This window comes from Podarcis melisellensis, assembly GCF_964234715.1.
Source record: "Podarcis melisellensis genome assembly, chromosome: Z".
Classification (NCBI taxonomy): Eukaryota; Metazoa; Chordata; class Lepidosauria; order Squamata; family Lacertidae; genus Podarcis; species Podarcis melisellensis.
In genome coordinates, this window is record NC_138547.1 from 21,232,270 (window position 1) to 21,256,520 (window position 24,251).

Genomic DNA, 24,251 nt, shown 5'->3' on the forward strand with positions numbered 1-24,251 from the left:
TCAAATCTTCCAAGCTAGCATTGGCTGTAGCAAACTCCAACCCCATCAAGCCTTTATCATTAACCATCATTTCAATGTGCTATTTGGAACAGGTAAATTTGGGAGGGACAAAATGGTTTCAGGACTTTTTCTGTGCGCTTCAGACAAGTGGTTTATGTGTGTGTGTGTGTGTGTGTGTGTGCGCGCGTGCTTGGTACATTTATGAACATTTATTTTATATATGTACGACCTTAAAATTCTTATAGCAATAATAATATTTGATAATATTATAATATTAATGATATAATAAGATAATGACAATAATTATTATTTTATTTATACCCCAGCCATCTGACTAAGGCTGCCGGAGCCACTCTGGATGGCTTCCAACATACATAAAAACATAAGAAAACATTACGCACTTCCCTATACAGGGCTGCCTTCAGCTGCCTTCAGCTGCCTTCTAAAGGTTGCATAGTTACTTGATCTTCTTGGCTCCAGGATCGCACAACTCCATGCCCTCACAACGTTTCTCTCAGGGACATCATACCACACCCTCCAACAATTCTCCGATGAAAATAGGGGCATCCTGAGGAAAAGCAGGACTTTCCGGGATCAAATCAGAAACCAGAATGGCTTCTGTAAATCCAGGACTGTCCCTGGAAAGTAGAGACAAAAGGCACGGTTTTGGGCCATGGAGTTTCCAGGAAGCCATGGATCCGAGTTTTTTGTGGTGCAGGCTGTGCACCTGGCTATGACTTCTGATTTGACGGTTAATTTGGGGTGGCCCAATGCAAAACGTGTGAGGATCCATACTTTGAGGACCACGTTTTTGTGCCACGGTGTCGACAGGAAGCCGTGGATCCGTGATTTTTGTGGTGCATGCTGTGCCCATGGCCATGATGTTTGATCTGATGGTGACTTTGGGCTGATCTAGTGCAAAAATCATGAGGATCCATGGGGATCTGTGTTTTTTAACCATGTTTTTGCGCCATTGCGGCCCCACGAAACAGTGGATGCATGATTTTTTTGATGCTGCCTACAGACTAAGACATTGTCTACAGTATCATGGCGGTTTTATTTAATTTGAATGAAAAAAATCATATGAATTCATGAGGATTCGTTTAAAATCAGCCTTTTACCTGTTTCCACACTAGATCAGCCTGAAGTCACCATCAGATCAAACATCATGGATCCATGGTTTTCTGGCAACACCGTGGCCCAAAAACGTGGCACTGAACCATGGATGCTCATGGATCCTCAGGGTTTTTGCATTGGGCCACACCAAAATCACCGTCACATCACACATCATAGCCAGGGGCACAGCCTGCACCACAAAAAACACAGATCCATACATTGGCCCAAAAACATGGTTTCGGAGCACGGATCCTCACGCTTTTTACATTGGGGGCAACTCTAACTCACTGTCAAATCACATGTCATGTTCATGGGCACAGCCTGCACCACAAAAAACACGGATCCACGGCTTCCTGGCAACACTGTGAGCCAAAAACGTGGTTCTGAAGCACAGATCCTCATGTATCCTCAGAGTTTTTGCATTGGGGAACCCCAAATTCACCCTTTATTCAAATATCTTGTATATAACCACAGATCTGACCACAAAAATCATGGATCTAAAAACTCATGGCCCTGACCAGATGCTACCCTGGATATATTGGCCAATATTTAGGTGGGTGTGCTGGGATAGAGGAATGGAGTCAGTTGAATCTCAATCAATTAAAGATGGGGGTGCAATGGCTGGGCCAGAATGATTTCAGTTCGGTTTGCCAGCTCCCAGCTCTTGATGGGGCGCAAGAGTCACCTGTACCCGTCATCAGGAGTCCCGGTGTGATCCTGGACACTTCTGTCTTTATAGAGTCACTGATCACAAATGTAGCCACACTGGCATTTTTAAATCTATGTCAGGTTAGGTGATTGGTACCGTACCTGTCCCTTTCTAACCTAGCCATGGCGATCCATGCAGCAGTCACCTGCAGAACAGACTACTTTAACTTGCTCTACACCTGAACCTGGGAAGGCAGGGTATAAATGTGATAAACAGATGATAGATAGATAGATAGATAGATAGATAGATAGATAGATAGATGATAGATAGATAGATAGATAGATGATAGATGATAGATAGATAGATAGATAGATAGATAGATAGATAGATAGATGATAGATATAGATGATAGATAGATAGATAGATAGATAGATAGATAGATGATAGATAGATAGATAGATAGATGATAGATAGATAGATAGATAGATAGATGATAGATAGATAGATAGATAGATAGATATAGATAGATAGATAGATAGATATAGATAGATAGATAGATAGATAGATAGATAGATAGATAGATAGATAGATGATAGATGATAGATAGATAGATAGATGATAGATAGATAGATAGATAGATAGATAGATAGATAGATAGATAGATAGATAGATGATAGATAGATAGATGATAGATAGATAGATGATAGATAGATGATAGATGATAGATAGATAGATAGATAGATGATAGATAGATAGATAGATAGATAGATAGATAGATAGATAGATGATAGATAGATAGATGATAGATAGATAGATAGATGATAGATGATAGATAGATAGATAGATAGATAGATAGATAGATAGATAGATAGATAGATAGATAGATAGAGATAGATAGATAGATGATAGATAGACAGGGCTACCCTTGAGACTGCTCCAAATGGTCTAAAATGCAGGTGCATGAGTTCTGACTGGGACTTTGTGGAGAGCCCACATTCAGTTGGTTGTTCATCAGCTGGATTGGCTCCAGGTGGAGTATTGAATCAGGTTCAGGGTTGTGGTGCTAACCTTTAAAGCCCTTAACAGTCTGTGACCTTTCTTATCTGTGGGAATTATCTTCCAATACACCCCCCAAAGAGTGTGATGCTCATCTAACAGCAACCTACTGGTGGTCCCTGGCCCAAAACATATCCAGCTGTCCTCAACCAGAGCCAAAGCCTTTTTGGTGGAACTCTTTGTCTAATGAGACCATGGCTCAGTGCAATCTATCTCAGTTTTCTCTCTTGTCGTGGTGAGTGGGCTTGCACATTCCTATGACCCTTGTGAGCAAAGCCATCGGGAATCTCGTACTCCCAGCAGGGTCATCCAAGACGGTAAGGTCAAAGGGAATGAAATATACTCGGAGTCCTGTAGTGATTTCATGCTCTTTATTGCAGCTTGTAAAACAGTGATTGAATTGCCCCCCCAAAACCTCAAGCTTTTATATACATTATTTACACAATGAGTCCCGTCTGATTGGCTGATTCTGCTTCCTTCCTGGAGCCTGATTGGTCTTTTCCTGCAGGCCAATCAGTTGTTGCATTCTATGATCCTACCATAAAGAAGGACCATAAAGAAGGCTGATCGCCGAAGAATTGATGCTTTTGAATTATGGTGCTGGAGGAGACTCTTGAGAGTCCCATGGACTGCAAGAAGATCAAACCTATCCATTCTTAAGGAAATCAGCCCTGAGTGCTCACTGGAAGGACAGATCATGAAGCTGAGGCTCCAATACTTTGGCCACCTCATGAGAAGAGAAGACTCCCTGGAAAAGACCCTGATGTTGGGAAAGATGGAGGGCACAAGGAGAAGGGGACGACAGAGGACGAGATGGTTGGATAGTGTCTTCGAAGCTACAAACATGAGTCTGACCAAACTGCGGGAGGCAGTGGAAGACAGGAGTGCCTGGCGTGCTCTGGTCTATAGGGTCACGAAGAGTTGGACACGACTAAATGACTAAACAACAACAACAAATGATCCTACCAGCCTAATAGGCTGATTAACTTCCTCCTGGAGCCTGATTGGTCTTTTCCTACAAGCCGATCAGTTGTTGCATTCTAGAATCCTACTTGCCTATTGTTCTAGGATCCAAGCTTAGTACATAACACCCCTCCCCTCTAAGTTCCCGTTGCACCCAGCCTCTGTGTGTATTCTTATTAATCAGACTTCAATCCTTCCTTTACTTTGAGAACGCCTCAAGGATTATACCTCAACGCAGGCTTCAAGGAAGGAAACCAAGGCACAAAATGAACACCCAAGCTCTTCAAGATCCCATTAAGCGGGATTGCTTCCAAACGGCTTTTAAGGACCACCTGCTTTCGGAGTTCCCTGATAACGTTGATGAACACTTGGCCAAGCTAAAAACATCCATTATTGCAGCCTGTGAACAAACTATTGGATACCAAACCAAGAAACACCAGGACTGGTTTGATGAGAATGACAGTGAGATTGAACACATGATTGACAAGAAAATGAAGGCATTTCTGATCTGGCAAAGAGATAGAAACTGTGCCATTAAGAAAAAAAAAACCTATGCCAATGCTAAGGCTGAAGTTCAAAGAAGAACCAGAGAACTAAAAAACACCTGGTGGATTAAAAAAAAAGCCTCAAGAGATCCAGCACTTAGCTGACACTCATGATGCACAGTTTCTTTAAAGCCACAAAGACCATCTATGGGCCAATAAATCATGGCATATTCCCCCTATGCTCAGCAGATGGCACCACACTTCTAAAAAATAAAGAAGCTATTGAACTGCTCTGGAAAGGACACTACCAACATCTCCTTAACCGCGACTCTCCCATAGCTGCTGAGGTCCTCTCACAAATTCCGCAAAAACAAGTTAGAGATGAGCTTGCAGTATCTCCAAATCTGGGAGAGTTGTGTACAGCTATTAACCAAGTGAAAAACAACAAAGCCAGTGAACCTGATGGGATACCTGCTGAAATCTTCAAAGTGGGTGGAATTGAACTTACACAACAACTTCACAAGCTCATTGAAAAAATCTGGAGGAGAGAAGCGATCCCAGCAGACTTCAGGGATGCCGAAATTATCAATCTCTTTAAAAAAGGTGACAGAACTGATTGCGGAAACTATCAAAGCATCTCTCTATTAGATGCAGCTGGCAAAATTCTTGTAAGGATCTTAGCAAACTGTCTCTTAACAGTATCCGAGGTGACCCTTCCTGAATCCCAAAATGGTTTTCGGCCTTCTAGGGGGACAGTGGACATGATTTTCACCACTCGACAACTTCAGGAAAAATGCAGAGCGCAAAACCGACCCCTGTATATGGTGTTTATTAACCTGACTAAGGCTTTCGACACTGTAAATCGTAACGCCCTGTGGACTGTCCTTCTGAAAATTGGCTGCCCAGATGAATTTGTAAACATCTTTTGGCTCCTCCATGATAACATGACAGCAACAATCGCAGATAACAATGGCTCTCAAATTGAACCATTCACAGTGGGATCAGGTGTTAAACAGGGTTGTGTTATTGCCCCAACTCTATTCATTATTTTCATTGCCATGATCCTACACTTTGTCAAAGGGAAACTCCCCACTGCGGTAGAAATCATATATCAAACAGATGGAAAGAAAGCTCTTCAATCTGAGCAGGCTGAAAGCAAAGAGTATGGTTACCATAACTTCCGTCATAGAGCTTCAGTATGCTGATGACAACGTGGTGTGTGCACGCTCAGAGGATGACCTCCAAACCATCCTAAATATCTTCACAGAAGCTTACAAAAAGCTTGGCCTGTCGCTCAACATCCAAAAAACCAAAGTGCTGCACCAACAAGTACAAAATAGCCCCTCTGCAGCGCCACAAATCCAACTCAATGGCGTAACGTTGGAAAATGTCAATCACTTCTCCTACCTAGGCAGTTATCTTTCCACAAGGGTCAACACTGATGCCAAAATCCAGCATCGCCTGAGCTCTGCGAGTGCTGCTTTGTCCTAATTGAAGTGCAGAGTGTTTGAGGACCAGGACATTTGCAGGGAAACCCAAATGCTTGTTTACATAGCTATCGTACTACCAACCTTACTGTATGCTTGTGAAACATGGACCACTTACAAATGTCATCTCCAGCTTCGCAAAAGATTCCATCAACGGTGTCTCTGAAAAATCTTACACATCACTTGGGAAGACAGGTGATCACCAGTGTTGAAGCAATGATTCTTCAGCATCAACTTTGTTGGACTGGTCATGTTTTACAGATGCATGATGATCATCTTCCAAAGCAACTACTCTATTCCGAACATAAAAATGGAAAGCATAATGCTGGTGGTCAACAAAAGAGGTTTAAAGACTGTCTCAAGGCAAATCTAAAAAAATGTAGTATAAACACTGACAACTGGGAAACACAGGCCTGTGAGCACTCCAGTTGTAGAACAGCCTTTACCAAAGGTGTCATGGACTTTGAAGACACTTGAACTCAGGACGCAAGGGAGAAACGTGCTAAGAGGAAGGCACACTTGGCAAATCCACACCATGATCAACTCCCACCCGGAAACCAATGTCCCCACTGTGGAAGGTCATGTGGTTCCAGAATTGGCCTCCACAGTCACTTACGGACTCATTGTTAAAACTGTGTTTATGGAAGACAATCTTACTCAGCTATGAGTGATCAAAGAAGAAGATGATCTGTTCTGCAGAGCTTGTAAGACCGAGTTGTTTCACCAGTCCTAAGGTTGAGGGCAGCAATGGTTTTATTTTTACCTTTCCCTTCCCCTCCCCTTTATATTTTCTTCTCACTCTTTCCCTCTTCCTGTTGGTCCTTTCCCTCTTCCCCTTTTATCCTTACCCTTACTGGGCTAGTAGCTGGTAATCAGGGTGCCTCAGTTATTGGAGTCAAATTGTCTTTTAATCTGTTTTATGGAATTTCTGATGTTGTACACTGCTCTGAGCCCACTTTGGTGAGGAGAGCAGCTTAAAAATCTAATAATAATTATAATTATTGTTTTTTAAAAAGGGCCAGGGCGAAGGTTGAAGCCCATTCTCCCCTTTCACTGTCGTACCAATCCAAATTTGGCCCCCGTGGTGCTTTTCCCACAAGGAGGTCACAACTGCTGCCCTGCTGCAAGTCCCTGTGGCAATCTTGTGTTTCGCAGTCTCAATTTGCCCATAGAACTGATGGCATACTTGCATTCTTTTGCAATGCTAGAATATTGCTTTTCTTCAATTGCCTTATAACAGGATTAAGTGGTGGTTGCACCTGATTTTTAATGTGATTATATGTCTCAGAAACATTTGATAATTCCCATTCCCACAGGCCACGAGATATACTTAATCAGAAGAGATCCCCTTCCATCAACAATCCTTGCACTTGCTCTTGTCCCTTTTTGATTGTCTGCACTGGGAGGGTGCAGAGGACGCGCACTCACCTGCCGCAACGGTGAGTGTGTAATGAGCCACTGTTTGAAATATCAAGTGCATTCCATAGCTTCCCTGCAAAAGGAAGTCCTGCTTGCCAACATTTTGGAGTTCCCTGAGAAGGGTTAAAAGCACCTGTGTGAGGGTAAGCTGTTAGACATGATATGCTTGGACTTCCAAAGGGGTTTTTGATTAGAAACCTCACCAGACTACTGAGAGTAATCTTACCAGCCATGGGACTAAAGATTGGGCCCACTGGGGGATGACAAATTGGTCAAGCAACAGGAAGTTGGAAGAAATGGGCAGTTCTCCCAGTGAAAGAGAGTGAGAAGTTGGGTCCCACAAGGATCATTTATTCATGTATGATCTGGAATTAGTGCTGAGTAGTATAGTGGCTATGTTGGCAAACCAAATTCCATGCTGGAGACTATTGAAAAAGGAACTGAATATGAAATGGTCAGTATTGTAATGTCCCTGTACAGTTCTATAGTGTGGTCCCATTTGAAATACCGCGTACAGTTTTGGCATAGCTGGGAAAAGTGCAGAAGAGGGTGTTCTCACTCTGTGTGGGATGGTCGTTCTCTTCCATGGAGTGTGTGGCATAGGGAGGGATGCACAGTGATGGAGATGGCAGACACATTCCTTGCCAGTCTGATCAGCCAAATCAACCCTGGTGATTAACAGGGTGATAGATGTGGCAACCAGATTGCTCTTACATCTAGAATTGGGCAACCAAAGAATAAAGGAGTAACACTGCTTTTCCTTTGAGAAAAAGCTGAAGAGTTTGGAAATGTTCATTCTATAAGAGGTGAGTAAGCGAGGAGCAGACATGATAGAGGTTTAAAAAATTAAGAAGATAAAGTGGATAGAGAGAACTTTTCGTCCCTCTCCCATAATACTGACCTCAGGGGCAACCAGCAAAAGGAAATACGGTACCACTTTACTCCATGAGAGATTAAACTGTGGAGTTAACTGCATGAACATTTAGCGATGGCCACAGGAAAAAGAAAAAAAATATTGGGACAAAAATTCTGGCCCACTGGTCTTATGCACCCTTTTAGAATTAACTTTGGGAAAGTATTCCAATAAAAGAGACCATTCCAATATATAGAGCTTTCTTAGTGACATTATTGAGCAATTGCGCAGAAAGGTAGAGACAGAGACACAGCATTAAAGCCGATCATTTAACATTTTCCGGTATAATTTTATATACATTTGTGTCAAGAGAAAGGTGAAATGGATAGAACTAGCAAGATACACACAGGTGAAGGGAGAACTGAGAAGATCAGAGCTTGGGTTGGATTTTTAAAAACTATACAGTGGTACCTCGGGTTAAGAACTTAATTTGTTCTGGAGGTCCGTTCTTAACCTGAAACTGTTCTTAACCTGAAGCACCACTTTAGCTAATGGGGCCTCCTGCTGCCGCCACACCACCGGAGCACAATTTCTGTTCTCATCCTGAAGCAAAGTTCTTAACCCAAGGCACTATTTCTGCGTTAGCGGAGTCTGTAACCTGAAGCATCTGTAACCCGAGGTAACACTGTAATTTAAACATTTACTTAACTGTCACAAAGATCAAATATGCACAACTTTCTTTTGCAGAGGTCACCCTGCAATTAACTATCAGCCTCACGCAGCCTTCTCCTCTGTCTGTCCACATGCTCATCATATGGAGACCTGAAAGCATAATGCAGAGAATTATATGCTGAACTTACATTCTTCATTCCTCCTTTCATAAAAACTTTTCCTAAACATTTGTCCTATCTTTCAGGAAGATATTTCAGGCTTTAGGTGCCATCATAACACTAATGTTTCAAAAATGATAGCAGGGCATTACTGACAACTGGAAAAGGCACTTCAGGTTTGGTGTTGTGGTTATGAGTGGTGGACTCATAATCTGGTGAGCCGGGTTCACTTCCCCCTCCTCCACATGCAGCTGCTGGGTGACCTGGGGCTGGTCACAGTTCTCTCTGAAGTTTCTCAGCCCCACCCACCTCACAGGGTGTCTGTTGTGGGGGAGGAAGGGAAAGGCGATTGTGAGATGCTTTGAGATTCCTTAAAGGGACTGAAAGGCGGTGTATCAGGTCCAAACGCTTCAGGCTGCTATTATTGCACTAAGATACATAGTGGGACCAACAGATACTTCACTTGGACTGCACTCTTCCCCAAAACATCATATCAAGGAACTGGAAAAAAACAACTGCATCATGCTTAGATCACAAGGTGATGCAGGTGTTCCCCCAAAACCATCCACAGTTGGGTGGCTAAAATGGACACAAACATTGACATGAGACAGCCACTGTAGCATCAGAGTGAACGAAAGAAAAGATGATCCTTTGGGGGAGGGCTAATTGAATCTGCCCCCCCTTCCCACGCATCTACCTGTGAAGATGTTGGTGTGCTGGCAATCAAAAAATGTGTGGGGAGGTGAGACAAAGGTTTTTCTTAGCTATACATGCAGGGAGGGAGCAAAATTCCAGTAGAATTGTGCCAGCATGTTAGTGGGCTTACCTCAGCCCAAACTGGCTGCTGTGTAGGTCTGTGAGGCCCTCACTTCGTTTATAGTCCCCTTTCTCCCCAGTGGGGACTCCAAAAGAAACACATCCTTCTCCTGACTTCTACTTGGTACTCACACCGTGCCGCCAGTTCTAGTGGTGCATCCAGCACCTCAGGGGCTCCCCTTGGTTGCTTATGAGAAGAACTGGCTCTGCATTCCATACAAAATGTTGTTGTACTTCTGTTTGCTACAGGGACTGAAGATTCCTTCCCCTGGGTTTTGGCCCTGATCAAGAACCAGTTAAGCACTTCCATGCCCCATTCATTTAAACTGCAGAATAAACTTGGCCCTTCCATGAATCCCACTGAAATCTATAACATTATTTGGTTGTGTCTCAGCATATTTATGGGAAATGTCACTATTACAAAGAGTTGGGAAGAAGAGTTTGGACTTGATATTCCACCTTTCACTCTCCTTAAGGAGTCTCAAAGCAGCTAACAATCTCCTTTCCCTTCCTCCCCAACACCAGACACCCTGTGAGGAGCTGCATGTGGAGGAGCGGGGAAGTGAACTCAGGTCACCAGATTATGAGTCCACCGCTCTTAACCACTACACCATGCTGGCTCAAAGACTAATAGATGCCAGCTATACATAACCTTTAGCTTAAAAAATAGCAACAATATCGATCTAATGGAATAGTGCAGTGTACTAGCTAGTGTCATAGAATCACAAAATCATAGAGCTGGAAGAGACCGCAAGGGCCATCTAGTCCAACCCACTGCCATGCTGGGACATACAAGCAAAACATTCCTGACAGATGGTCAGCCAGCCTCCACTTAAAAATCTCCAAAGAAGGAGACTCCACCACTCTCTCTCTTTTTTTTTAAAAGATTTTTATTGCATTTTCAATTACAAGGTCAGAAATATAAGATACATAGAAAGAAAGAAAGCATACAAGAAAAAGAAAAAAGAGCTGTTGCCGGTGAGCGCTGACCTTTCTTCCTGGATTTGGCACTTTGAAAAGCAGCAACCCGTGAGTAATAAAGACTTTTAATCAATTTGAGACTAAAAAGCAACTGAATTTGGCTGAAAGCGGAGGACGAAAAGAAAAAGGAAGTCCGTCTTCCGCTGCCATTGAACTTCAAAGCAAAGAGCTGGAGGAGTGGAGGCTGTAAGTGAATCTTTCATTGATTGGATCTGAGCATTTATTGAACCTCATTTAAAGGCAGAAAAGGAGTTTAAGCATTGGATTTATGTGTTAGCATGGACTGTGAAATCTTCCTCTGTTGAAGTTACAATTTAAAGAAGGAAACCAGGGGCTGGAACTGCCTGGTAACAGTAGCAGTCAGTTTGCAGACTCAAGTATTTTGATACATATACTGGAAAAATTTGAGAGGTTTGGACTTTGTTACTTTATAACACTAACTGAAGTACCAGCAAGCACTGTTTTGAGACATTGTGTTTTTATAACACCAACTCTGCTAAAAATTTAACATTTGAAGGCTTTTGGACATTAATTTTATTATTTTTGGGTATTCCTTCCTGAAAGACATTTTAAGCTCCCCCTAGAGGTTTTTGGACTTAACAGCAGTGATATTGTTTTACTTTCTATTTCCCGGCCTGCTGGCTGAGTGCTGCCATCTGGGCCGTCTTTTTCTCATGGGAACAACTCAGCTTGACCTTGACTACCAGATAAACTTGGAATGAGTGGCGCAAAGAAAAAGGAGACTAAAGAAAAAGAACAAAGACCAAGAACGAGACAAACAACCCTAGCCTCAACTTTACAACAACGCAGATCGTCTGTGCCTATTTTGCACTCTGAGGAAGAAGCTGCCTCCTTGCCACAGGCAGGGGGAGGAGAGACAGAGGAATTACAATTGGAGGATATGGCTTCAGGATCAGCTGCTTCCATCTTAGAAAAAATCTATGAAAAATTGGAATCCTTGGATAAGAGAGTGGAATCTTTGGACAAAAAGGCTGATGAACAAACATCGAAAATAGATCAGAACACAGAATGTTTAAATAGATTAACTGGACAAGTGGCACAGAACGTTCAAACGATTGCAAAATTGGAGGAGGCTACAGGGGAGAACAGGAAATTGGCTGAAGATACTAGCCAAAGACTTGGAAAGTTAGAAAAAGAGGTGAGACCACTCAACAAACAAGTAGGTGAACATCAGACCTATCTTTCGATGATTGAATTGAAAAATAGGGAGACCAACTTAAGGATAAGATCTGTATCCGAAGTAGAAGAAGACAACCTGGCTGAGTTTTTGACCAAAATATTTTCCAAGCATTGGAACCTTGAGGAGAAAGACTTTAAAATCACATCAGCTTTTAGACTTGGAAGACTGATAAGAAAAGACAAGCCCAGAGACTGCTTGATAACAGTGAGATCAAAGGAGGAGAGGGACAAGATTTTGGGCCTACACTACAGAAAATCACTGGACATTCTGGGTAAAAGAATTGAAATTTACAAGGACATTCCTAGACAGCTTTTGGATTTGAGATCTGAATATTTGGAACTAGCAAAACTACTGAGGAGCAACTCAATCATCTTTAGGTGGGACTTCCCTCAAGGACTATCTTTTACTTTTAGAGGGAGGAAGATTAAAATTAGAACATTGGAAGACAGAGACAAATTTCTGAACCAGTACGGAGAAGACCTTCATAAAGGACTTGGATCATTGCCGGAGCCTGGAGCACCAAAGGAACCGGCACCCTTGGATCCTGAAGACAAGGTACCACCCCCTGAAAAATAACCAGATCTATACAGGATATCTCTGCAACTTCTGAGTTGGAACATAAATGGCTGCAACATTCCGGAAAAAAGGAAGAAAATCTTTCATATATTAAAAAAGGAACAATTGGACATTATTTGCTTGCAAGAAACACATGTGACTAGGCTCCACAGAAAAGTATTGGTAAATAAAAGACTTGGCCAGGAATTCATATCTTCAGATAGAGTAAAGAAGAGAGGGGTGGTGATATATGCAAAGGAGAGCCTTTCACCTAAATTATTATTTAAAGATGAACATGGCAGAATTTTGGCAGTCGAAATACAACATCAAGGAGAAAAAATTATGCTATTAGGAATTTACGCACCAAATGAAGGGAAATCGGAATTTTATAAGAAGTTGCATGAGAGCATGCTGGAATATCTGGACTTTGACAACATCATTATGATGAGAGATATGAACAGGATTGTATCAACTAACATGGATAAGTCGCAAAGCCAAAAAGTTACTAAAGATGGCAGATACCAAAGACCTTTTTCGAAATGACAGACAATATGGACTGGATTGACATTTGGAGAACAAGAAACCCCTTGGGAAAAGAAGGAACATTCTTCTCTGAAGCCCATCTGACATGGACAAGAATCGACCAAATATGGATTACTAGAGGTCTGGCACCTAAGGTCAGGAAAGTGGAAATCTGCCCAAAGACTTGCTCCGACCATAACGCTTTGAAAATGGACTTGACATTGATACCAACCGGTTCCTTTCGATGGAAGATGAATGACAACTTATTTAGAGATCAGGAGATCACTAAAAAGGCCCAAAAAGTTTTGAAGGACTATTTCGAAATAAATTTGAACACAACGGTGGAAAAAAGAACAATTTGGGACGCAAGTAAAGCCGTGATGAGAGGGTTCTTAATACAACAGAATGTTATAAAGAAAAGGAAACAAAATGAGAAGAAAGACAAGATTTTGGAGAAAATAAAAGAATTAGAGAAGAAGTTAAGAATAAATCCGAAGTCACAGCTGATTCTGAGAGAAATTAAACTTCATCAGGCACAATATTCTAAACTGATAAATCAGGAAATAGAATGGAAGATTAAATCAATGAAACAAAAAACGTTTGAATCGGCAAATAAATGTGGGAAACTGCTGGCTTGGCAGTTGAAGAAGAGACAAAAGTTGAACACAGTAACAAATTTGGAAATTGAAGGAAGAAATATTCAGAACCCCGTGGAAATTAGAAAATCCTTCCAGAAATATTTCAAGAAACTATATACTCAAGGGCCGTAAAATGAGGTTGAGATTGAACAATTTTTGAAAAAAAATAGTCTTTAAAAATTTACACAAGAAAATAGACTACTCCTGAATAGCCAAATAACACGACAAGAAATTGAACATGCCATTCAGAACATGAAACTGGGCAAATCTCCAGGGCCAGACGGTTTGACCTCCAAGTACTATAAGACAATGAGTGACTATTTGATTCAACCCTTGATGGAGGTCAGCAATGAAATCCTGGAGGGAAAGAAGGCGCCGGAATCGTGGAAGGAAGCTTTTATCACGTTGATACCAAAATCAGAGACTGAAAAAACACAACTTAAGAACTACCGCCCCATCTCCCTTTTAAATGTGGATTACAAAATATTTGCTGATGTTTTAGCAGGCAGACTTAAAAGAGTTTTAAATGAAGTAATTCATAAAGACCAGGCCGGCTTTCTCCCAGGTAGACACATGTTTGCAAACACAAGGAACATTATTGACATTTTGGAACTTTTGCAAACAGACATAAACACTAAAGCAGTGCTGATTTTTATAGACGCGGAGAAGGCCTTCGACAACATCTCTTGGAAATTCATGAAGGGAAATTTAAAAGAAATGGGAGCGGGGCGGGGTTTTGAAAATGGGATTGATGCAATATATTCAGAACAAAAAGCTAAATTGATAGTCAACAATGTGGTAACGGAAGAATTTAAAATCGAAAAAGGAACACGACAAGGCTGCCTGATTTCCCCTCTGTTATTTATTTCAGTTTTGGAGGTGCTCCTGAACTTGATCAGAGGTGACCGGTTGGTGCAGGGGATTCAGGTCGGAGCGAAACAATATAAACTTAAAGCTTTTGCAGATGACCTAGTTTTGACACTGCAGGAGCCAGAATCTAGTACGAAAAGAGTATTACAACTGATACATGATTTTGGTCAGGTGGCGGGATTTAAGTTAAATAAACAAAAAATGAAGGTGTTAGGGAAAAATATGACAGATACAGAGTCAGAACGGTTTCAGAGAGAAACAGAATTATCATTGGTGAAAAAGGTAAAGTACCTAGGGGTTAACATAACAGCCAAAAATCTGAGTCTATTTAAGGACAATTATGAAAAATGCTGGTCGGAAATTAAGAGAGACTTGGATAGCTGGGCAAAATTGAAGCTCTCTTTGTTGGGCTGAATTGCTGCTATTAAGATGAATGTATTGCCAAAGATGTTGTTTCTGTTCCAAACATTGCAAATTGTGGACAAAACGGAGTGTTTCCGGAGGTGGCAGAGAGATATTTCCAAATTTATCTGGCAGGGCAAAAAGCCCAGAATTAAGTTTAAGATATTAACAGATGCGAAAGAAAGAGGGGGCTTTGCCCTGCCAGACTTAAGGTTGTATTATGAAGCCGCAGCCTTCTGCTGGCTAAAAGACTGGCTACTTCTCGAAGACACTGACGTGTTGGATCTGGAAGGTTATAACAATGCTTTTGGTTGGCATGCATACTTATGGTATGATAAGGTTAAGATCAATAAGGCCTTTAAGAACCATATTGTCAGAAAAACAGTGTTCAACGTCTGGACAAAATATAAAGGCTTACTGGAAAATAAAACTCCAAGGTGGCTCTCACCTTTGGAAGCTAAGGCCCGAAAAAGACCCAATATGGAAGCCTATTGGCCAAAATATTGGGAACTGCTAGAAAAAGACGGAGATAATTGGAAATTGCAGAGTATGGAGAAAATGAAGGATAAAGTGCGAGACTGGTTACACTACGCTCAGATTAAAGAAATTTTTAAAAGTGATAAAAAGTTAGGGTTCCAGGTGGAGAAATCGAAGTTGGAAACAGAATTGTTAGAACCTAAGACTAAGGTACTTTCAAGAATGTATAACTTGCTGTTGAAATGGAATACACAAGACGAAATGGTTAAGTCGGCTATGATAAAATGGGCACAGGATATTGGGCATAACATTATGTTTGAAGACTGGGAAAGGTTGTGGACCACTGGGCTGAACTTTACTGCATGTAATGCTTTGAAAGAAAATGTAATGAAAATGATATGCAGATGGTACATGACTCCAGTTAAACTTGCCAAGATATACCATTTGTCTGATAATAAATGTTGGAAATGTAAAGAAAATGAAGGAACATTCTTTCACCTCTGGTGGACCTGCCCTAAAGTGAAGGCCTTCTGGGAAATGATATATAATGAGTTGAAAAAGGTATTTAAGTATACCTTCACCAAGAAACCAGAGGCCTTTCTTCTGGGCATTGTCGACCAGAAGGTGCTAAAGAAGGATAGAACATTTTTCATGTATGCAACAACAGCAGCAAGGATACTACTCGCTAAGAACTGGAAAACTCAAGATCTACCCACACTGGAAGAATGGCAGATGCAACTGATGGACTATATGCAACTGGCGGAGATGACTGGCAGAATCCGAGACCTGGGAGAAGAAAGGATCGAAGAAGATTGGAAGAAATTCAAGATTTATCTACAGAAACATTGTGATTTAGTGGAATGTTAAGAAGGATGCTTGGTTATAAATAATTGGCCATCACTAAATTGGATCAGAATTTGATGATAAGAGAGATTAAGAGAAACAAAATTTCTAGGAGAATTATTTTATTGTATTTAAATAAGTGGTTATAAAATTGAAAATAAGATGATAATTTGCTTGACAAAAACTTATTAATGATGTAAGTGGGAGCAGGGGATGTGAGGAAGTCTAAAGATGTTATGAAATTTTGCAAAAACAAAGTAACGCTGTTTATTATTTTTGTATTTATTTTATTAAAAACTCCAATAAATATTTATAAAAAAAGAAAAAAAGAAAAAGAAAAAAGAAAAAAGAAAACGATCCAACTTTCAATAATATTTTCACCTTACTGACTGGGCTTCCCCGCATTTCCCTCACCCTGCGTTCTTTGCAATAAACATATCAGCAAATTATTACCTTGTTTCGTACCTTATTTTTATCTTTCAAATGTTATACTTCTGGGTTTAAAGTACTTTTTATCAATTACTTATACCTTAATATAAACATGAAATAACTTTAAATTTCAACTTTTTCTTACTCATGACTTAATCTCCTGTCATCCCAATCTAATTGCAGGAGCTAGAATTTCCAAATCATGCAGATTCTTAACATTCATACAATTTATAATGTTTTTGCAAATAGTCCTTAAATTTTTTCCAGTCCTCTTCCATTGTTTCTTCTCCCAAATCTCGGATTCTGCCTGTCATTTCAGCCAGTTCCATATATTCCATCAATTGCGTCTGCCACTCTTCCAGTGTGGGAAGGTCTTGTATCTTCCAATATTTTGCAATAAGTATTCTTGCTGCTGTAGTTGTATACATAAAAAAGTTCTGTCCTTCTTTAACACCTTTTGGTCCACAATGCCCAGGAGGAAGGCCTCTGGTTTCTTAGGGAAGGTGTACTTAAACACCATTTTTAACTCATTATAAATCATTTCCCAGAAGGCCTTCACTTTTGGACAAGTCCACCAAAGGTGAAAAAATGTCCCTTCAGCCCCCTTACATTTCCAACATTTGTTATCAGACCGATGTTATATTTTTGCAAGCTTGACTGGGGTCATGTACCACCTATATATCATTTTCATAATATTTTCCTTCAGGGCATTACATGCCGTGAATTTCAATCCAGTGGTCCATAACCTTTCCCAGTCTTCAAACATAATGTTGTACCCAATATCTTGAGCCCATTTTATCATGGCTGATTTGACTGTCTCATCCTGAGTGTTCCATTTAAGCAGCAAGTTATACATTCTCGAAAGTACCTTAGTCTTAGGTTCTAACAGTTCTGTCTCTAATTTCGATTTTTCCACCTGGAATCCTATTTTTTTGTCCAACTTAAAAACCTCTTGGATTTGAGCATAATGAAACCAATCTTGCACCCTATTTTTCAAAGCTCAGCAGCCTCCAGTTGTCTCCAATTTTTTCTATTATTTCCCAATATTTTGGCCAGCCGGCCTCCATATTGGGTCTTTTTCAAACCTTGGCCTCCGCTGGTGATAACCACCTCGGCGTCTTACCTTCTAATAAGTCTTTGTATTTTGTCCAGACCATAAATATAGCTTTCCTGACAATATGGTTTTTAAACATTTTATGAACCTTTACCTTGTCGTACCACAAGTATGCATGCCATCCAAAAGCATTATTATACCCTTCCAGATCTAGGACATCAGTGTTCTCGAGGAGTAGCCAATCTTTCATCCAGCAGAAAGCCGCAGCTTCATAGTATAACCTTAAATCTGGCAGGGCAAACCCCCCTCTTTCTTTTGCGTCAGTTAGTATTTTAAATTTTATTCGGGGCTTTTTGCCCTGCCAGACAAACCTAGAAATATCCTTCTGCCACTTCCCAAAACATTCCACTCTGTCCACAATCTGTAGGGTCTGAAACAAAAATAACATCTTCGGCAATACATTCATTTTTATAGCTGCAATTCGACCCAACAAGGAAAGTTTCAATCTTGACCAAGTCTCTAAATCTTTCTTGATTTCTGACCAACATTTTTCATAATTATCTTTAAATAGATTCAAATTTTTAGCAGTCAAATTTACCCCCAGGTAGACTCCACCACTCTACAAGGTGGCATATTCCACTGTCCAACAGCCCTTACTGTCAGAAAGTCCTTCTTAATGTTTAGGTGGAATCTCTTTTCCCATAGTTTGAATCCATTATTCTGCGTCCTAGTCTCTAGAACAGCAGAAATCAAGCTTGCTCCCTCTTCAACATGACATCCCTTCAAATATTTAAACATGGCTATCATGTCACTCCTTAATCTTCTCTTCTCTAGATTAAACAAATCCAGCTCCCTAAGTCTCTCCTCATAGGGCTTGGATTTCAGACCTTTTACATTTTGGTCACCCTCCTCTGGACATGCTCCAGCTTGACAATATCCTTCTTCAACTGTGGTGCCCAGAACTGGACACAGTATTTTAAGGTGTGGTCTGACCAACCAGAATAGCATGGTAGCATTCCTTTGCTTGATCTAGACACTATACTCCTATTGATGCAGCCCAGAATCGCATTGGCGTTCTTAGCTGCCACATAACACTGTTGACTCATGTTCAGCTTGTGGCCGACTAAGACTCCCAGATCCTTTACACAGGTACTGTTGTTAAGCCAAGTGTTCCCCATCTGTGCATTTCATTTTTTCTACCCAGGTGTAGTACCTTACATTTCTCCCTATTTAACTCCATTTTGTTGGTTTTGGCCCAGCTCTCTAGGCTATTCAGTTACAGATAGGTAGCCGTGTAGAAGGGTCTGGAAATTTCTGTTTCAGTGTATCTGAAGAAGTGTGCATGCATACGAAAGCTCATACCAAAAACTAACTTAGTTGGTCTTTAAGGTGCTACTGGAAGGAATTTTTTTTGTTTAGGCTATTCAGGTCATTTTGAGTCCTGACCCTCTCCTCTGGGGTATTATCAACCCCTCCCAGTTTGGTGTCATTTGCAAATTTGATCAGCACGCCCTCTATTTCATCATCCAAATCATTTATAAAAATATTGAATAGCACCAGGCAGGCCCAGGACAGAACCTTGTGGAACCCCACTAGCCATTTCTTTCCAGGATGAAGATGAGCCACTGATGAGCACTCTTTGGGTTCAGCCCGTCAACCAATTACAAATCCACCTCACATTAACTTTGTCTAGCCCACATTTTACTAGCTTTTTTGCAATAATATCATGGGGGACCTTTTCAAAGGCCTTACTGAAGTCAAGGTAAGCTGGTACAAGGGAAAGCAGGATTGTAATTACCGTAAAAATTACTGATCACTTTGGATCAGCAGTCTTAACCTAACCTACTACATGGGGAGAGCCACGTGTTCCTTTGGAAGGCAGGTGGAATACTGTGTGATATACTGACAGCTGTATTAAAAGATATAACTGTAACTTAAAATCCAGTATCAGAATAAAAGAAAAAAGATGGTCCCTGTGTTGATAGTCAAGTCTGCATGATGGGGCCACCTCCAGTGACCATGTGGCCTGATATAAGAGGGTTCTAAAATCAGTCTTGAAAGTAGACTGATTGAGAATGACACACGCATAGCTTTTGCTCTTCCATTAACAGGGTGAGCTGAAGCAAATTCTTGCCTCCCTTTGGGCTTAGCAATATTTCCTACAGCATTCTTGTTGAAGGGCATTAGAGAGTTAGGTGAGGGTCACTTTTCTGTTTTTCCACCAAGCCCCCAGACAAGAATGCTACAGCATCAGCTCCAAACGCTCAGTTTCATAACAAAAAATACTCAACGGAGTTAGGACTGAGGATAGGGGAAGTACAATCATCATCTTTCTAGTCCTCTAGAAGCTGACCCTTTTGGTCATTTTGGTCATGGAGCCAAATATCTGTTCCCAAGTTTAAAGAGTCTAAACAAGTAAAGAACAAGCTTGCCCTTTACATACAAAAGCCCTGAAATTCAGCCCATTGGGCAACGGATCATGGGGCTGGGAGGAGGAAGGTAAGGACTAGCACCTTCTCTGCCCTCCACCTCCAACAGCTACACCTGAAAGATTCATGATGGGGTTCTATTTGAGAAGCTGAATGTTTATAAAGGCACTTGGCCAATTTCTGCCACAGAGGCTCTGGAAAGAAACACTCTTCAGGTTCAGCCCCCAAAAGAAACTGTTCTATGGTCTCTGTGTTGGGAAATGGGAACAGATCTTGCTCATCACCCACCTACCCTCTGCAAATCAGTATCACTATGAGGCTGAACTGAACAACTTGCTCCAGAGTTTTAAGAGATACATTTCTGTGGTGTAGTGGTCAAGAGTGGTAGACTCTAACTCATAACCCACTCTAACTCATAACCCACCTACTTTCAGCAGCCAGAAACATCATAACCAGACACTGGAGAGACCTGTCAGGGGTGAGCATGGACCAATTGTACCAAATAGTATGGGAAACAGCCTTACTAGAAAAATTAACCAATAAACTGAAACTGACATGGGAACAAATAGAAGAAGACGCCTTCACCCCGGTATGGCTCCCCTTTATCACATACACAGCCCAACAAGACAATGACAAAAATCCACCAACAACATACAAATCAATATGGCTAACCTGTTCCAAAACACCCACCCACCCCACTCACACATGAAAACAAAGACCATCACAGCCAACCACAAATGAACAACAACGCCATAGGCCAACCCCAACCTTTCTCACCACCATCAAAGAAGTGAACATCAAAGAACCTGCACAAGTAACGTTGACACCAAATCCTATATATAGTAAGTAAAATAGAAACCTCGTCACCAGACCCCACCCCCATCTCCCACCCCCACCTCTTTCCCCCTTTTCTTCCTAATGTCTCAACAAATGAAACTGATTTCTAAAAATGTTACATGGGGGGGAAATACGAGAGAGAGACATTGCACACACTTTTGTAAATCAAGAAAATCTTTAATAAAAAGACATTTAAAAAAAAGAGCGGTGGACTCTAATCTAGTGAGTTGGGTTCGCTTCCCCACTCCTCCACATGCAGTCTTCTGAGTGACCTTGGGCCAGTCACACTTCTCTCTCAACTCTCTCAGCCCGATCTACCTCACAAGGTGTCTGTTGTGGGCATGGAAGGGAAAGGAGATTTATAGCCGCTTTGAGACTCCTTAAAGTAAAGAAAAGCAGGATATAAAAACCAACTCCATGAATAAGAATTCTATGGAAAAGGACCATCCCTGCCATGATGATGAAAACTATGTGTCTGGATTTTGCTGTATTAGACCAACCTGTGGAATATGACAGTTCGCAGATTCAAAATCTGTTTGGCCACAGTGGATTGACAATCTGGACAGATGGAAACCTCTGGAAGATCTTTTGAATCGATGCCTATGCGAAAGTAGTGATACCAATCCTTGCAGTTTCCTTCACAGTAAACCATAGTTAGGTCACCACTGGGCCTCCTGCACCCTTCCTTCAAAAAACATAGTGACCAGCAGCCTTCAAACAAGGAAGGTAAAATATCTGAGCAATAGGTTAGTGTATCCTTCCATCCCTCTGGGCATGATCTAGACACAGTAATGTGACTCTCTTTCAAGATTTGTCTCTTCTTGGGAGGAACAGCAGCAATTTCCAGTTGAAAATATTTGTCTGTCCTTCAAGATAGGCATTATTTCTTTTGCAATCCAGGGTCTAATGGCAGCCATATCCTTTTTGTGAACTGTAATTGGGCAGCAGAAGCAATCAGATGTGCAATGGTACATGTGAAAGGACTACAGTCACTGGAATTACCTTACCTGGGTATTTAGGTTGGTGCAAAAAATGACCAGTCTGCAAAAATATATGGACATTTTGAATCCATCTCATACAGACATGCTAAGAAGGATGTTATTGCATCAATCACAGAGTGGTTCGATCCATGTTTGGAATCTAGGTAGAGCATGGTCTTCCTTTTAAAAATGATTACTATCAGTATCCAGTGGACTTCTCTGTCATTTACTGGAATAATCAAAACATCTTTCTTTAGCATTCCAAATCTCAAACAGTTCTTCAGGGCTTGCACTGGCAATCTTTGACACATCTGCATGAAGTGGCAACTAAGTGGGAAAATTGTTCCATCGTGACCTAGCTCTTTGGCCATGATCATCCTGGAGGCAAGAAATGCATCTATTATGCGGTCATTTATCCAGTTTGATCCTTTCAGTGTGTTTATGTCATAGTCATACACACAGATGTTGGCAACTGAACCCACAAGTCCCATGGTTTGTAGACTGAGTGTGGGGAAGGTACAGTTGTGCCATGCGGGAACTGATGTACAAATCAGTGATTTGCCCAAAAACTTCTCACTTTGTGTTGAGAATATGGGCTGTGAGGATCCACGAGGATCTGTGCTTTGAAACCACATTTTTGGGCCATGGTATGGCCAACAAGGTGTGGGTCTGAGTTTTTTGTGGTGCGGGCTGTGCCCCTGGCTATGGTATGTGATTTGATGCTGAGTTTGGGGTGGCCCAATGCAAAAAGTCTTAGGATCCACAAGGATCCGTGCTTCAAAACCACATTTTTGGGCCATGGTATGGCCAGGAAGCAGTGGGTCTGAGATTTTTGTGGTGTGGGCATTGCCCCTGGCTATGATGTGTGATTTGATGGTGACTTTGGGCTGATCTAGTGCAAAAATCATGAGGATACATGAGGATCCTTGTTTTTTAACCATGTTTTTGCACCATTGCGCCCCCACTTAAACAGTGGATGCATGATTTTTTTGATGCTGCCTACAGACTAGGGCATGGTCTACAGTATCATGGTGGTTTTATTTATATATGAATTCATTTAAAATCTGCCTTTTACCCAGTCCCCCGATATGCTTCTTTTGATTCTGCAGCGAGTCCTGGCTTGCTTGCAAGACGTGGCGCATGTAGACTATTTGAATGTCAATGCCCATCAACTTTGGAGGGGTGGTCCCTTCAAATATTTTATTGCGGGGGGGGGGGGAATGGACCTTGGCCCCTAGGAACTATCTCCTATGCAAATAGGTGGCTTGTGTTATTTGGTTCGTAGCTCAGAAATTGTCAATGTGGGTCGGCTGGTTTTCCCCCCTGGGTAAGCATTTATTGTCTCAAAATGTGATTTCTGTGGATAAAGTTCCCACTCCTTTACCGCCACAAATCCCATCTGCTTATCTGTGGCTTGTGAAATGGGTTGGTTGGTTTGGCAAGCTTGGAAGTAGGTGTGTGATGCCTGACTATTGTTTTTTCCTGAAATGCTGTTTATTACCCAGAATGCGCTTTGGGGTGTGTGGAAACTTCATGGCTTATGGTAATTGTCATCCCCATCCTGTCCAGCTTGTGGAAAGTTGGTGTAGCAATTTTTTTCAAATGGGTTCTGGGCATGAAGGGGCTAATAAACCTATTATGGCCTTAGAAGTATTGCCAATTGCCTCTAACAAGACACCACAGCCTTTTGAATCAGTTTTATTTGTAAAGGAGCTGTTCCCTTCCTGGTTTTTCACCATTAGAATAAAGTGTGCTTAAAAGCAGCCAAGAAATGTTCTTATAAATTGGGTGTGGGTAATCTGTGGCACTCCAGCCTTGCTGGTTGAGACCAATGGGAATTGGAGTACAATGATGCCTGCAGGGTCAGCAAGGCGAAGGTTCCCCACTTTTTCTAAATAAAACAAAAATGCATTCAAGTTGGTTTTGCTTATGAGTAAATAAGCATCTTATTGAGCTGTAACACTGTGCACATTTCCTGGGAACAGGGCTGGCTGAAAACATTTGGGAACCTTAGGAGAGTCACAAAGTGGCACCCCCACCCTTTCCCTGAGCTGGAAAAAGAGGTGAATGAAGATCTATATCAGGAACAAAGAGAAAAATAAAGCTCTACATCAGAATCCACTGCCCCTGTGGATCCTGCTGGCTGAAGCAGTCGCCTCACCTTGCCTCATGGGCGCTACCTAGGAGTAATGGTTGGTTGGCATCTCTCTGTCTCAGGGGACAATGGAAGAGTGCACCTTTGGGCTTGAAGTCAAACCCTAATTCATTTAAATGGGGCTTACATCTGAATAACGTTGCATACTTGCATTGGTTTGCAAGTGTTCAGAGTGCTCCACGTAAGCTATTTTGTGGCAGACCA

The 24,251-nt window shown here is 41.4% G+C and overlaps 1 protein-coding gene and 1 long non-coding RNA gene across 2 annotated transcripts in view; one reads left to right on the forward strand and one right to left on the reverse strand.

Annotated features, from left to right (window-relative positions):
* Positions 1 to 24,251, forward strand: part of LOC309362293 (uncharacterized protein) — a 45,730-nt gene that overhangs the window by 1,198 nt on the left and 20,281 nt on the right. The window lies entirely within an intron of this gene.
* LOC309361368 lies at positions 3,178 to 3,936 on the reverse strand. The gene is made up of 2 exons (XR_014164454.1): positions 3,776 to 3,936; positions 3,178 to 3,348 (listed from the first exon to the last, which is right to left on the reverse strand). It is a non-coding gene; the product is annotated as an uncharacterized lncRNA (long non-coding RNA).